This window comes from Saimiri boliviensis, chromosome 4 (genome assembly GCF_048565385.1).
Source record: "Saimiri boliviensis isolate mSaiBol1 chromosome 4, mSaiBol1.pri, whole genome shotgun sequence".
Classification (NCBI taxonomy): domain Eukaryota; kingdom Metazoa; phylum Chordata; class Mammalia; order Primates; family Cebidae; genus Saimiri; species Saimiri boliviensis.
Genome location: NC_133452.1, coordinates 99,719,445 through 99,736,138, shown reverse-complemented (window position 1 = coordinate 99,736,138; position 16,694 = coordinate 99,719,445). Strand labels below are relative to the sequence as shown.

At 49.8% G+C, this 16,694-nt stretch overlaps 1 protein-coding gene across 6 annotated transcripts in view; it reads right to left on the bottom strand.

Annotated features, from left to right (window-relative positions):
- Positions 1 to 16,694, bottom strand: part of PPARD (peroxisome proliferator activated receptor delta) — an 85,240-nt gene that overhangs the window by 18,863 nt on the left and 49,683 nt on the right. Inside the window, exon 4 of one of the 6 annotated variants that reach the window (XM_074397953.1) lies at positions 7,441 to 7,569. The exons of 4 other annotated variants lie outside the window; for them this stretch is intronic. The gene's annotated coding sequence lies outside the window, so the exon portion shown is untranslated. Of the gene's footprint in view, positions 1 to 7,440; positions 7,570 to 15,423; positions 15,818 to 16,694 lie in introns of those variants that run through there. One more of the 6 variants, XM_074397954.1, reaches the window with a different exon arrangement.

Here is a 16,694-nt window from a genome sequence, read left to right as displayed (position 1 = left end):
CTTTCTCCAAGTGGCAGCTGGGACAGCCACTCCCACCTCTCCCCAGCTCCATTCTCCTTATGAGTCTCAGTCTTCTCTGGATCAGCGATGTGCCTACCTAAACACTCAATTTCCCAAGCTCTCGTGCAGCTACGGTGTTCACTGGCATAATTTTGACCAGCAATATGTGAACAGAAATCTACCAGGAGGAGCTTCTGAAAAAGCTATTATTTCCTAATAGAAACAAACTTCTGCCCTTCCCATCTTCCTGTCTGGAACAGGAATACTATGCCTAGAGGTGTAGCAGCTGCCTTTGGAACAGCAGAAGACAGGATAGGAGGTGGGGAAAGTCTAAAAGCATCCGGCCACTGAACACGCGCTGGACTCGCGCTGCAATGGCGACCTCCAGACTGCTTGTTAGGTAAAAAATATCAAACTCATTTTACCAGGCACTGATTACCGGATTTCTGTTGCATGCAACTGAACACAATCCTAATTGAAAATAGGAGACACAGAGACACTAGCTAAAGAGAAGAGAGGGCCGGGCGCGGTGGCTCAAGCCTGTAATCCCAGCACTTTGGGAGGCCGAGGCGGGTGGATCACGAGGTCAAGAGATCGAGACCATCCTGGTCAACATGGTGAAACCTCGTCTCTACTAAAAATACAAAAATTAGCTGGGCATGGTGGCGCACGCCTGTAGTCCCAGCTACTAGGGAGGCTGAGGCAGGAGAATTGCTTGAACCCAGGGGGCGGAGGTTGCAGTGAGCCGAGATCGTGCCATTGCACTCCAGCCTAGGTAACAAGAGCGAAACCCCGTCTCAAAAAAAAAAAAAAAAAAAAAAAGAGAAGAGAGATTCTGGGGTGGAGGTTGGCCACAATACTGGAAAAAGGACTTGGCAATCACCAAGAGCAGTTTGTGACTGCAGTGGCATTAGCCAACTTTTTTAAAAAAATCCATTATCCAAATAATAAGTACCAAAAACTGATTCTTCATGCTCCACAAGATTGAAAGCCTGGAGACGGAGGAGGCAGGGGAGGGTGAGAAGGGGCCACGAGAGGCTTCAGAAGGGGTGAGTCCCAAGAGAATGAGCAGTGCTAGTGACAAGGGTCAGACGGCGGGACTCCTGAGAACCACGGCACAGTGGCAGTGGAGCCCAGGGTGAGTGGGATGAGGCAATGAGAACACACTCCGTTTCTGGACCCATGTGGCGGGGTGTCAGTGCACATGGCAGGCTGTGGTGATGAAAGCCAGGAAGAGGGGGACATGAAGATGTGCGGTTCCCCCTTAGCAGGCAGTAACAGAGGAGGAAAAGCTACAATACTGCCTGTTATATATAATTGACAACACAGCCTCTGAGGCTCTGGTGACCCTGGGGAGGACCTGACGGAGCTCCCTCCAGGATTTGTCAGGTCCAAATCCTGGAGGGAGGGGAGGGAGGCTCACTGAGCTCCCACTATGCTTCAGGTTCTCACTCAAGCCTCAACAGCCCCCATAAGGCCGTATAGGCACCCCCCCCCCTTACAGATGACAACAGTGACAGGCCTGAGGATCCCAACAAGGTGTTTCAGAAAACACGCTGGAGGACAAAGCAGAAAACGGCAGAGTTTTGGACACAGAGGGACTCAAGCCCGGCCAGGCCCTAACAGCTGTGTGTACCACGCTGTTACTTGGCTGAGCCTCAGCTCCCACTCCCACATGTGAGCTGTGAGTGGGTTTTTCCACCAGAACCAGGAAAACTATTTTCAGTTTCAGGAGGTGCAAGTGGCTGCCTCTTAGGTTCAGATGCAGTTCTAGAATATGGCTAGAATTTTGGATTTGGGACCAGAGTCTCTTGTTCCCATGCTGACATCTCTTCCTAGCCTGGAATTGTCTCTTCTGGTTGTGACCTCTCAAGGACACCAGCAAAAGAGGGAGGGGAGCTGTAGTCTGGCTGTTCTAAAACCTACACACATCCCTTGGGCTGCTCCTATTTAGACTGAACCACGGTGCTGCAGCCTATCCCTGCATTTTGCCAGAAGCCTGCCATTTTCACATGGCCTCACTGCTCCATCTACAGCTGAGGTCTGCCATCTACCCTAAGCCAAGGCTGTTCCCTACACACTGTTAGCTTGCCCGGCCAGGGACAAACCTGACCCCTACACTCTCTCCCCTGACCCACTGGACCTAGGCCCACTGTCTGGATTTTCTCAGGTAGCTGCTACCCCACCCACCACTATTCCTGCAATGAACCCTATTCTCCTCTTCCTTTTATCACTGACACTAAAGATAGCACAGCCTGGGCTGGGCACCGTGTCTCACACCTTAATCCCAGCACTTTGGGAGGCTGAGGAGGGCAGATCACATGAGGCTAGGAGTTTGAGACCAACTGGAGCAACATGGTGAAACCCCTTCTCTACTAAAAATACAAAAATCAGCTAGATGTGGTGGTGTATGTCTGTAATCCCAGCTACTCGGGAGGCTGAGGCACGAGAATCACTTGAACCTGGGAGGTAGAGGTTTCAGTGAGCCAAGATCGTACCACTGCACTCCAGCCTGAGGACAGACTGAGATCCTGTCTCAAAAACAAAGAAAGTCTGTGCACAGTGGCTCACGCCTGTAATCCCAGCACTTCGGGAGGCCGAGGTGGGTGGATCACTTGAGGTTAGGTGTTCAAGACCAGTCTGGCCAACATGGTGAAACCCATCTCTACTAAAAATACAAAAATTAACCGGGCGTGGTGGCAAACCCCTGTAATCCCAGTTACTTGGGTGGCTGAGGCATGAGAATCGCTTGAACTCAGGAAGCAGAGGTTGCAGTGAGCTGAGATTGTGCCACTGCACTCCAGCCTGGGTGACAGAGGAGACTGTCTCAAAACAACAATGACAACCACAACACAGCCCGGCACTGTTTAATTTGTATGCCGGCAAAAAACCCTGGCTTTTTTTTGGCCTGGGTCCCAGTGTTGGCTATCCCCACTCTCCACCCCCCAGCACTGTGCCAGAGCCAGAAGCCCTCTGATCATATCACAGCTTTGCCCCACTTACGAGGGTGGAGCTTGAGACCCTCAGACAAGACAAGGGCCCTGCAGCCAGAATGAGGGGGCACGAATGCAGCAACGTAGCCCCTCACCAAAACGTAGTCTCTAGGAAAAGAATTTCTTGTGGCCGGGCTCAGGGGAAGGGCGGGGGGCTCACGCCTGTAATGCCTGCATTTTGGGAGGCTGAGGCGGGTAGATCACCTGAGGTCAGGCGTTCAAGACTAGCCTGGCCATCATGGCGAAACCCCATCTCTACTAAAAAAAAAAAACCCAGCCGGGCGCGGTGGCTCAAGCCTGTAATCCTAGCACTTTGGGAGGCCGAGGCGGGTGGATCACGAGGTCGGGAGATCGAGACCATCCTGGTCAACATGGTGAAACCCCGTCTCTACTAAAAATACAAAAAATTAGCTGGGCATGGTGGCACGTGCCTGTAATCCCAGCTACTCAGGAGGCTGAGGCAGGAGAATTGCCTGAACCCAGGAGGCGGAGGTTGCGGTGAGCCGAGATCGCGCCATTGCACTCCAGCCTGGGTAACAAGAGCGAAACTCCGCCTCAAAAAAAAAAAAAAAAAAAAAAAAACCAAAATTAGCTGGGTGTGGTAGCATGCACTTGTAATCCCAGCTACTCAAGAGGCTAAGGCAAGAGAATCACTTGAACCTGGGAGATGGAGGTTGCAGTGAGCCACAGTCGTGTCACTGCACTCCAGCCCAGGCAATAGAACAAGACTCCATCTCAAAAAATAAAAATAAAAGAATTTCTGTCTGGCCCCAAGAAGAAACTCAGCGCTGTGGAGAGCTTAGGTGCAGGGAGGGGCACGACTTTATTCATTGCCCGCTGGCAGGTGAATTTCATGGGCAGTGGTAGTTAGGAGCTTAACCCAAATGACCCAGAGCTCGAGAGAGACCTGGTCTAGGGCCAGAGCAACTAAGCCACCTGGGGTCCAGTCCTTCCCACCAAGTTCAGGTGTTTCCCTTCCCCCTCTCTGCTAGGAGTAGGGAGGGGCTCGCTTTCAGGGCAGCCCTCTGTGCTCCTGGTCAGCTGGGCAACCTCCAAGTGCCTTGTACTCCTCGTGGTGACTCAGGAGTCTCCCTGATGTCCACTGGCAGGCTGCATGGTGTGGGAACATTTCTGCCCTATCCAGAGGATGAGTGGTGACGGTCAGTGTGCCGGGAGCCTCCATGGGCTCTACCTGCCACACGGTACAGCCTGATGGGCCTTCTTCCTGTACCAGAGCCTAAGATGAGTCACCATCTCCATCACAATGGTATCAGCTTCCCTTCTCCAAGGACTTACTACAACTATGCTCTGTGTATGTTGACAAATATAATCCTTACAACAACCCTATGAGGCAGGTACTATTATCCCCATTTAACTAATGTGGAAATTATGGCACAGAGAGGGAAAGTAATTGGCTCAAGGTCGCACAGTATTTAGAGAAACAGGATTTGAGTCGAGGTAGGTTGGCTCAAGTCTTAGCCACTCTACTGTGTGCTTCATATATGGTGCTGGTTAAGACTGGACCAGGCCCCCTCCTGCTGGGGCCCCTCAGCCTCAATCTGGAGCTATCACCTCTGAATCCTATCTGACTGCCAGTCCTCAGCTGTTTCTGTCAAGAACACTTTGGTCAAAGCCCTTCTGGACATTACTGCCAGAAAATGACCCCTGTGTGCTGAAGACAGCCACAGGCTCTGGTCCTTGCCTCCCTCTCCAGCCCTATCTGCTTGCCCTGCCCTCTACTTGCCCCATGATCCGGCATCACTCCCTGAGCATAGAGGCTTGGACTGTCATCTACCGGGAATGCTGCCCACTCCACTAGCTAAGACCTTCTCTCCTTCAAGACCTGCCAGTACTTCTTCCGGGAACCCCTCCTGGATTAGCTCTATTCTGTTCCTTCTCACCACAACCCTGGCCCAGGCCCTCCAGATCTGCAATCACTACACCAAACTGCCATGTCTGCTAACGGCTCTGGCCTCACCATGTTATCAGTTTCCCAGAGAATGCCCTGTATCTTACTGAGGTAGGTCCCAGCACCTGGCACGGTGCCTGGCATTTAGCAGGTGCTCAACATACACTTGCTGAATAAATAAACATACTAAAAACATGAGCCTTAGCCACACTATTTTGAGTTGCAGCACTTGCCACGGTATCAGTTTTCATATATTACTGCCATCGAGATGCAATACTCCAAAGAACTTAATTCTGTCAGCTTCAGTGAGGCCTGGGTTCAAACCCTGGCCATCCCTTCTACTCTATGACTTGGGGAAGATACTAAAACTAGGATACTACCACCTAACCTGAGAAGCTGCTGTGTGGAGTAAGTAACAATGCAGTAACTGCTTAACAGTTCGAGGTACACAGTAAGGGTCCTACAAATAAGGACCACGGCGGCTGCTACGATTATCATCATCTGTGGCTTGTGTTAAGGGATTGTACGGTGATATTCCAGCTCTAGAAATGTGCTAGCCTGCTGAACCCCAAGGGACCTCCACAGACAGAACTTCTTAGACCCTGCCTCACCATCAACTGTGGGGAGAGAACTGGCAGGGAGCTCCCTACTCTGAGCACATGCTTCTTTTTTCAGGGAGAAGGGCCTAAACCTTCCTCCACCTCTTGCCCCACATGCGGGTGACCCAGTTGCTTTATCTTTTCCTTCCTCCCACACTGCAGGGTAGTAAAGGGCAGCCTCTGGATGCAGGACAGAGGTTGCTCCATCTCCGTGGCAGGTGCTTTTGGGAACAGAAGTGAGGGACGCCATGGGAGAATGGGTTTGGCTGATTATCTCCCAACCTTTCCTATCAATCATTAATCCAAGTGCTGACCTAGTGCCCTGGTTTTCTAGGGCAGCAACTCTGCTGTGTTCTCTGCTTACTATTTGCCAATTCAGGTCACTCCACCCTCTTAAGGACACAGGAGAAGGCCGTGTGGTGTTCTAGCTGGCCAGAGTCACCCTAGAGAGTCACCTGAGGCCAAACCCCAGGAGTGGCCTGGGGCTGGTCTTGTTCAGAGAGTGCCAGAACAAGAGAAAAGGCCACCCACACATGCTATAATTCTTCCCAATGCCCCAAGATGCCGCCCCTAGGAACAACCCAGCCTCCAGGGCTGGAGAATGTCCTGGAGAAGAGATCAGAGACAAGAGGGTACTCTTCACCAGGGATAGGAAAGCTGCCATAGAAGGAGGCCTTGGGTGTGGCCGCCCACCCAACCATAGTAGGGAGAGAGAGGCACCCAGATCCCTGCATCACCTCTCCACTGGGAACACTAATGTGCTGACTGCCTCCAACTGTAGCCACTGAAGACTGTGAAAATGCTAAAAATCTGTGGTTTTCACAAACAAGAGCAGCTCAGCAATGTCAAAGCACATACACATGCATAGAAACAAAACTGAAAAGACGTGGCCAGAAATGTTAACAGCACTCTTCTCTGAGGGGTGAAGCTGTAGATGATTTTTATTTTCTTAATTATATTTTCCTACATATCCAGTTTCTTCACAGTAGTGTGGGATACTTTCATAAGGTTGAGGGAAGGGGGAGACATTTTAAAAACCAAATGAAATGCTGAGAGATGACAAGGAGGTAAAGGAAAGGCCTGCCCAGGTCCCAGAAGAGACCTAGCTCCTTCCTCCTGAAGCTTTAATGGTCCTGAGGCCCCCCACGCTGCTTGGACAGGGCTTCCGAGGTAGGGTGGTTCTGCCGGCAGGCAGGGACCGGTCCAGAGCCCTTCTGAGCAAAGACCACAGGGGCTATGGTTGGACATTGTCCCTGCCCCTTTGCCCTTCTTCTGGTCCCTGCCAGCTGCTTTCATTCACTCGTTCAACAAATATTTGTCAAGTACCTACCACCATGTGCCAGGCTACATTAGCCAGCAGTAACCAGGGCTCTGAAGGACAAATGCCAAGCACGGCACAGCACTCAGAGCACATGAGTCTGTTGCGGTGGTCAAGAGAAGCTTTCCTGAGGACCTTACACAGCCTTTGACCCAGGCGGGCTGAGTGGGATTCCAGGGTGATAGAAACAGAGATATGAAGAGGCCCAAGGAAGGAGAACCCAGGCTGTCTGTGGGTAGAGAGAAGGGCCGTGAGGTCACTCAGGGTCTTGAGGATGCAAATGCCCGACTAACTTTTGTAAGCTGAGGATGTGGGTGTTTATTCTAGGGGCCACAGAGAGCCTATGAGGGTTATGAAGAGGATGGGAAGGAACAGGGCTCCATTTTTACAAAGATCTTTCAGGCTGCTGTAAAGGGCAGACTGGAGGCAATTTCAGCCAGGCTTGGAGGAGCAAGGGTTACAGCAAACCTGGCAAGGGAGTCAGCGCAAGGGGAAGGCCACCTCCCAGAGCCCTGCAAAGTCTGGGAAGCAGCTGCCTGTTCTGTTCCCGGGAAGACCCAGGCTGAGGAGTTGAGGGATGGGGCCCTGACTCATAGCTGAGTACCTCTCTGGCTGCCCCACCTGTGTCCTCGCTGAGTAAAATGTCAGAATTAGATCATCTCCAAGGCTCATTCCTGCTCTGCCCTCCCGGGCTCCAGCCTCCCATAGGTCCTCGTCTCAGTGATTCCCGACTATGACACACACAGGTATCTGGGGAGCAGACGTGGCACTTGTCACTGCTTAGCATGAGGGCAATTGACACTAACAGCCATACTCCCCGGCTTGACGACTCCACCCAAGCCCCTCACACCTCTGACACAGAGCTCTTGTGACCAGAATGCCAACTACAGGTCAACAGCCCTGCTCTAGAGGCTCTGTGGTTACAGAGTGTGGACACCACAGACACCACCACTTACACCTTTTTTTTTTTTTTTTTTTTTTTTGAGACAAGATCTCCCTGTCACCAGGCTAGAGTGCAGTGGCACAATCATAGCTCATGGCAGCCTCAATTTCCTGGGCTCAGGTGATTCTCCCATCTCAGAGTAGCTGACCACCACACCCGACTAACTTTTTATTTTTTGTAGATAAAATACAACTTTTATCTAGGTTTTACAAATTGTATCTGGGTTTTCACCATGTTGCCCAGGCTGGTCTCGAACTCCTGGGCTCAAGTGATCTGCCCACCTTGGCCTTCCAAAGTGCTGGGATTACAGGCGTGAGCCATGGCACCCAGCTACTGTTTTCTTTTCAAACAATGAAGTCTAGGATAGCCTTTAAGAGCACCTGGCTAGCTCAGTTGGTAGAGCATGAGACTCAAGTTCCTGAAGTGCTTTCAGGTACATCACACCTCATTTAATCGACCCAGTGAGATGAGGGAAGGCAGGGCCATTTCATTTATCACTACACCACCCACTCTGAGGGAAGCTCTGGCTGGCTCTTGCTGGCCTGCGAATGCTTTGGATGAGGGGACCAAGGCTGGTGGTAAGAACTGTAGCCACTGAGTGGGTGGCCAGTAGGCCCCATGAGAGACAATGAAAGCCCAGGAGAAATGCGACATACAACTGCAGCAGGAAGGCAGGAATAGGGATCTGCAGGGCTGAGTAACTTCTGAACCTTCCCGAGAGGAGACACAGAAAAATCCCACGGCTAAGCTGTGATTGGTCAGGAGAACCCACGGACCTCAAGTTCGAGTCTCACCTAAAAACATTCATGTTCTTTGACCCTAAAATTCCCCTCACAGGAAAACATACTGCAATGTCATTTACATAAAGATCATGATTCCCATGAAAATAACTAGAAAAAGAATAGAACGTTCCTCTGTATGAATAGGGAGGGTATAGGTGACTTGGGTGTAAAAAAAAAATGTCATTGTACTTTTTTTTTTTTTTTTTTGAGACCAAGTCTTGCTCTGCCATTAGGCTGGAGTGCAGTGGTGTGACCTTGGTTCACTGCAGCTTCTGCTTACTAGGCTCAAGCAATCCTCCTACCACAGCCTCCAGAGTAGCTGGGACTACAGATGCATGCCACCATGCCCAGGTAATTTTTGTATTTTTAGTAGAGATGGGTTTTCATCATGTTGGCCAGGCTGGTCTTGAACTGAACTCCTCAAATGATCTTCCCTCCTTGGCATCTCAAAGTGCTGGAATTACAGGCATGAGCCACTGTGCCTGGCTTTTTTTTTTTTTTTTGACAGTCTCACTCTGTCACCCAGGCTAGGTATAGTGGTAGTGGTGCGATTTCAGCTCACTGCAACCTCTGTGTCCGGGGTTCAGCTGATTCTTCTGCCTCAGCCTCCCAAGTAGCTGGAATTACAGGCACCTGCCACCACACCCAGCTAATTTTTGTATTTTTAGTAGAGTTGGGTTTCACCATGTTAGCCCCAGGCTAGTCTTGAACACCTCACCTCAAGTGATCCTCTTACCTTGGCTTCCCAAAGTGTTAGAATTACAAGTGTGAGCCACCATGTCTGGCGTTTTTTTTTTTTTTTTTTTTTTTGAGACTGGGTCTCACTTTGTTGCCCAGGTTGGAGTGCAATGGCTCGATCCTGGCTCATTGCAACCTCTGCCTCCCAGATTAGAGCAATTCTCCCATCTCAGACTCCCATAGCTGGGACTACAGACACGTGTCACCATGCCTGGCTAATTTTTTTATTTTTGGTAGAGTCAGGGTTTCACCATGTTGGACAGGCTGATTTTCAACTCATGACCTCAAGTGATTTGCCCACCTTGGCCTCCCAAAGTATTGGGATTACAGGCGTGAGCCACCACGCCCGGATAATGTCACTGTACTTTTAAAGTAAACACTTATGATCTTCATTTTACTTGACTCACGACAGCATGTGATATGACTGCTCAATTCCTCCTCCTCCACACCTTCTCTTCACTTGGCTCCCTCCCAGGTTTTCCTCTGTTATCACTGGCTATCCTTATCAATCTCCTTCGTTGGTCCCTGTTAGCAATTTTCTTCCTAATCTCTAAAGGTCTCTTTCATTCTCCATCTACGCTTCCTCTATGATCTTATGCCTGCTTGTGCCTTCCAATGCCTTCTGTATGATGATGATTCCCAAATTTATTTCTCTAGGCCAGCTTCTCTGACACCTCCACATGGATGTCCAATGGTGGCACAAGCCTAATACATCCCAAACTGAGCCCTGGACCTTCCGTGCATGGTCTCTCTCATCTCAGTTAATGAAACCTCCAACCTTCCAGTTAGAGTCAATGCATCTTGATGGCTTTGCCTTTTTTTTTTTTTTTTAAGATGGAGTCTTGCTCTGTTGCCAGGCTGGAGTACAGTGGTGCAATCTCGGCTCACTGCAACCTCTACCTCCTGGGTTCAAGTGACTCTTCCGCCTCAGCCTCCCAAGTAGCTGGGACCACAGGTGCGTGCCACCATACCTGGCTAATTTTTGTATTTTTTAGTAGAGATGGGGTTTCACCATGTTGGCCAGGACTTGATTTCTTGACCTTGTGATCCACCCACCTCAGCCTCCCATTTGCCTTTAATAAATATATAGAATCTCATCACTTCTCACCACCTCTGCTGCTATGACCCTGGTCCCAGACAACACCATCTGGGTCTATCAAATCCTTCCTGGAGCTTCCTACCTCAGAGAAAAAGCCCATCTTGATACCTGCCAGCAGGTCTTCTGGAACTGGCACCCCTGCCTGCTCCACTCCTTCTGGTACATTAAGCACCAGGCACAAGGCCTCCTTCTGGTCTAAACACAGGTGGCATATCCCGCCTTGGGTGGGCCTTTGCAGCTGCTGTTCTCCCTAGCTGAAGTCCTTTCCCCAGTTACCCATCTCCACAGCTCACTGCTTCACCTCCTTCAGGTCTTTTCTCAAAGGCGGCCCTCCCAGTGAGGCCCTCCCTGGCTTCCCTATTTCAAACCAGCACAGTCCTCTCTCAGGTACTCCCATCTCCCTTCCCTGCTTCAACTTTCTCCGTCCGTCTTACTGCTCTCTGGCAGAGTATATGCATATTTTCTCGTTTGTTTAGTGCTTGTCTCTTCCCAAAGAATATAAGCCCTAAGAGGCAGAGATTTTTGTCTGTTGTTAGATTCACATAACCAAGTATTAGAGGAACAACTGGCACAATTGGAAAAAAGATGTCTGTTCACCATGCAACTTGAAGCAGTCCTGTAGAGATAACTGCCCCTGGGCTTCAGTTTTCCAGGGGCATCTGACCCTGCTTTCCAGACCCCTCCAGATCATTCCAGACCCTTCAAAGGAGGAGCTCATCAGATGAGCATAAATTGGTAGAAATGTGGTGGAGGGCGAATATAGAAGCAGCTGGCTGAGGGGCCTGGCTAGTCCTTTTGCTAATCTGCCAAGTGACCTTGGGGTTGGTGGTTCTGTGGTGGTGGTTGGCGGGGGGTGGGGGGGGGTGGGGTAGGGGGGTGGCCTTCATTTTTCCCATGAGGAGGCAGCACTGGTGCTTCTTCCTCCCTTAAACTCTACAATCTTCTCACTGAGAAGACCCCAAGGCTACTATTATTACTCAATGGAGGGAGGTCTCCCTGACTCAGAGTCCTAGATCAGACCCAGGGTTGGGGTGAGGCCACGATGACAAATCCCTGGGTGCCTTTAAAACCACCTATACTGAGGGAGAAAGATAAGACCAGTCATAGGATAGACTGTGCATAAGGAAGGAAGAGTGAAGGACAGCTGAGTCCTAAGAAGGAGGAAATCGCCTCTGGAGGCCTCAGGGAAGGTTCAAGGTCAAGAAGAGTTAGGTCACCAAGATAATCTGAAAAGTACACTATGCTAATTACAGAAAATACTGCTGGGTACAGCGGTTGGGCAGGGAGGTTGAGATGGAAGACTGTTTGAGCCCAGTAGTTCTAGACCAGCCTGGGCAACACAGCAAGACCCTGTCTCATTCTTTAGTGAAAAAAAAAAAAAAACAAATTTAAAGAAAAAGATATAAAATACTTAAGAGTTTCAAAGAAGAAAATAAACATTGAGGGGTAGGGTGTTCTAGGTAGGGGAAATATAGGATCCTAGGCCCAGGAGAGGAAGATAGAGAAAGAAACGAGACAGGGGGGCAGGGAATGGCAAAGGCTGGGGAAGTAGGCCACACCAAACGCATGCAGAAGACCTGCTACAACTCTTCTTACGTGGAGCCTACCCAGCTTCTGTGTGAATCAAACAGGGCATAGCACCTCCATGTGCCAGGCAATGTTCTAAGCTGATATCATGGATCACTCCTTTAGGTTTTCCAAGTGGACTACAAGGCAGGTACCATTATCATCCCCATTTATAGATGAGAAAATTGAAGCGTGGAAGAGTGAGCTAACTTCAAGACTCTAGGAGCCAGGAGTCAGGAGCCAGTAAGCCATGAGAGGAGGCGCTCTCCACCACTCCACTGTGCTGCCTCTCACTGCCATTCCTGAACTCTAATGCCAAAAAGCTGTTCTGCATCCTGACCGATTAGACTCTCCCTTAAACTAACTGCCATTCCTGGTCCTGTCCTGCCTGGCCCCTGGTCACCAAGTCTCGGTCTGCACATTTTCCTCCCCAAACCCATCTTCTCTAGGTGCAATCTCTCAGTCACCGCATTTGGCAATTGACAGGTTCCCAAACCCTCTTCCTTAGTTCATCACGTCCTCTTGATGTGTAGCTCAGAACACTCCCAGGAAGTAAGATGAAGCCCAAGTGCTAAAATGACATGTCCTTCTGCTTATGGTCCACTAGGATTCCCAGGCAGACCAGTCGCCACTGCCCAAACATGAAATCAGGCCTTTCTGTGCTTATGGAAATAGAAGGGGGCCCCTTCACATCCACCCCTTCCAAAGGTTATTCTGTTGTTCCTGACCTGTCATTAGAGCTCTTGGACAGTTTTCTAAGCCTATCCTGTTCTCTAAAGTGCAAACAATTCCTTATATCATCTGTAAACCTGAAGAACATGTTTTCTACTTCTTTTCCTAAGTCAGTCAGGGGCTTTCTTCAAGCAGCCATCTGTCTATTAACCTTTGGATAAGGCAGCTTACTTTAGTAAGCAAGTATTTAAAAAAAGGTTTTACAAGCATGATACAAATGACTGTAGAGAATAAGATGAAGCAGAAAAAAGCTGAAATCCAATGCCTGGCACTCTCCTCTCTATCTGGGAGTGCAAAGATAGTGACTGGGCTGCAGTGGAGAGAGCATTAGTGTTGAATTATATGATAGGTACACCCCAGCTCTGTCTTTACTATGCTGTGTACCCCTGGGCAACCTGCTACCCTCTTTGTGGCTCAGGCTTTCTATCTGTGAGACAGGACTAATAACCATGTGCCTTCCTTAATGGCAGTGGCAATGCTCAGATAAGAGAGCAAATGTAAAAGACTTGTATTATACATACCAAAATGTTACCTCTTAGGGGTCATTTCTATTTCTTTTTTTTATTGCTTATCTGATTTTTTTTTTTTTCTGGGACAGGGTCTTGCTCTGTCATCCAGGTTGGAGTGCAGTGGCATGATCTCGGCTCACTGGAACCACCGCCTCCTGGGTTCAAGATATTCTCTCACCTCAGCCTCCCAGGTAGCTGGGACTACAGGTACGTACCAGCACGCCTGCTAACTTTTGTATTTTTAGTAGAGATGGGGTTTTGCCATGTTGGCCAGTTTGGTCTCGAACTCCTGACCTCAGGTGCTCTGCCCTCCTCAGCCTCCCAAAGTGCTGAGATTACAGGCGTAAGCCACCATGCCTGGCTGCTTATCTGATTTTTCTACATTTTCTTAAATGAACATGTGCTGTGTTAGTAAGCAAGTTTTTAAAAAAAGGTTTCACAAGCATGATACAAATGACTGTAGAGAATAAGATGAAGCAGAAAAAGCTGAAGAAGCCTACCTCAAGATCCATGTCTTGGAATCCTCTGCAGATGCCCAAGAGCAGCAGCTGGCACAGACGTGGTGCCACGGCAGGATGGCCGTGACACACAGCCGAAGAAAACAGTGAGTGGCTGAGCTGTGCATTCAAGACACACTCATTTTGTTTAAGACACCAATGCAGAGCTACACACACTTGCCCCACAACCTATACTACTGGGAGAGAAAACAGTCTAAGAACAGGAGGGAAGGGAGGATGAGGGAGACTGGTGGGGAGATAAATACCTTCATTCATGTTTGTAGTTTATTTTATTTTATTTTATTTTTTTGAGATGGAGTTTCGCTCTTGTTGCCCAGTCTGGACTGCAATGGTGTGATCTCAGCTCACCGCAACCTCTGCCTCCCGGGTTCAAGCAACTCTCCTGCCTCAGCCTCCAGAGTAGTTGGGATTACAGGCATGTGCCACCACCCCTGGCTAATTTTTTGTATTTTTAGTAGAGACAGGGTTTCTCCAAGTTGGTCAGGCTGGTCTCGAACTCCCGACCTCAGGCGATCCACCCACCTCAGCCTTCCAAAGTGTTGGGATTACAGGCATAAGCCACCAAGCCCAGCCTAAATTGTTTTTAAAACAAGCATCAACATCTTTTGTAATAAAGCAGAGAAGAAGAGTCAGGAGTCTTGCAAACGGATCTTCCTTGAGTAAAGGCAGCCTGGGAGCTGCAGGCACATACTGACACCAGGAAAGGAGCAAAGCTCTCCTGCTGCCAAATCTCAGAGGAATGTTTACTCTTGTTCTCAGTCCTCCTTTTCCTTTCAAAGCGCATGCCTAGCTGGTTGCTTTCTAAGGTTTCATATAAGGGCCCACTTAACAAATATTTGAGAAGCATCAAGTCCCCAAGAAAGGAAAAAAAGAACCAGAGTGAAAGGACAGATAAAACAAGAGGATTCAAATCTCAGGGAGCCCAGAAAGACTTTTTAAGCATCAAAGCACCCTAGAGATTCAGAAAAGGTTCTCACATAATTCTGACAGCAGCTTCTGGATTTTATACCTGCTTTACAACCCCCTCTCAGAAAGAACAGGGGTCAAAACTGCAATCTCACTCCTCAGAACTCAGTCTAGGAGGAGGGGTTTGCAGGGTAAGATAGGGAAATGCCAGAACCAACGTGATTTATTGATGACACTTGGGGAATTCATTTAGAGTACGTAAGGTCTCACATGTCAGGTCATGTCAGGCTTCTAACCAGTCTGGATCTCAGCCTCATTCAGCAGGAGAGAGAAGGGGCTCTCTTGAAAGAATCAGGTAAAGCACTGCCACTGTTCACTGAGCGAGCATTACAAGCAGTGATCGGGAGTCTGTCTATAAACCCTGTTCCCTTCTGGGGCTCTCCCTCCCAAGGTGCCCCTCCCTCTGCTCCTGCCCACTTGGCTGCCAGAGCCCTGGGGGTCTCTCCAAGATGCAGGGTTGAAGGTGGCCATAAGCCAGGGGAATAAGAACTCCCCAGAACTCCCCCCAGGGCCCATACAGCACAGCCTGTGCCTCACCAAGCCACTGGTCCTGGCTCCAAATTTGGCTGCCTTCCTGGAGGCCTATGAGGATCAATAATGCAAGGAGAAGCAACTGGAAATTAAGAGGGCTGATCCTCAGGGTCTCAGTTCTACGGCAACAGGACAATACAACCTTGACAAGGAGTACCATTTCCTGCTTCAGCCAGAGCCACTGTTTTTCCCAAAACAGACACCGGGTCTTTCTACTTACCAAGTGCTCAGGTGTCACTGGCTCTGGGGATGGCTGCTAACTGGGAAGATGACAGGCAGGTGGGCTGCTGGTGGGTCACCAGAGCAGAAGGCCACTAAGAGCCATTCTAGGGTGCTCCAGAATCGCTGTCACAGCCCTCCTTTCTCGTGCCTCCTCAAGAACCTCCACCCAAATCCTAGGGCGTCCCGAGCAAGTAGGCGGTGTCTCCCCACCCACAATGACCTGCTTGGCAAGGGTTGGCACACCTTTCCCCCATTAATGCTTCCTGTCTCCTTCTCTCCCCCCAGGAACCCAGGCAGGCTGAGGCAATACTTTCCTTCATCTGTCTGGACTGCCCTTAGAATGCCTGTGCCAATCTGGGGATCCCAGGCACCAACCCGAAAATGGGCTAGTGCCAGGTATGTGCAGCTTGTACTTCCCGGTCTGGGCAGGCGGAGGCTCTAACAGTGCCAGCAGCTCACCTCTGTAACACAGCATGGAAGCATTTATTTCAAGGGTGGCTGGGGAACGTGCAACAGCCCGCCTCCCAGCTTGCAGGACAGCCTGCCACATGCAGGGGAGGAACCAGTTTGCTTTGGGCAAACTGCTTCACTTCTCTGAGCCACCCTTGAAATAAATGCTTCCATGCTGTGTTACAGAGGTGAGCTGCTGGCACCATTCCAGCCTCCGCCTGCCCAGACCTGGAAGTACAGGCTACACGTACCTGGCACTGGCACTGGCCCATGTTAGGGCTGATACCTGGGATCCCCAAATTGGCCCAGGAATTCTAAGCGCAGTCCAGATGGATAAGGAAGGCATCTCTCTCTTCCCTCTCACTGGTCAGGGCCTATAAGGCTTGGTGCTCTTCTGCTTTGTTCTGAGCACTACTTCTGAGTAGTCAGTGCCACAGTAATAATGACCAGCCACCTCACAAAGGAGGCAGCTTGGCATAAGGACAAGGGCAGGGCTAACCCAAGCAAAAATGGGTTTTAATCCCAGCTCTGCCATGCATTAGTTGAGTAGCTTTGGGCAAACTGCTTCCCTTCTCTGAGTGTCTATTTCCGTATATGCACAGTCTCACACAGCTCAGAGATAACTTGGCTATGGTCACAGGGAAAGATGGCTATAGAGCTTGGTCCCAGGCGCTGGCATACCAGCCTCCAGAGCTCGTCTGACTATACTAGGATGTTTCTTAACTACAGCTACCTTTGACAGAGAAACAGTGGTCTCTTTTCCTAACTGGCTGCCAGCAATTCCCGAAGTCAGTGAAAAGTTCCTTCCGAAGAAGTTCA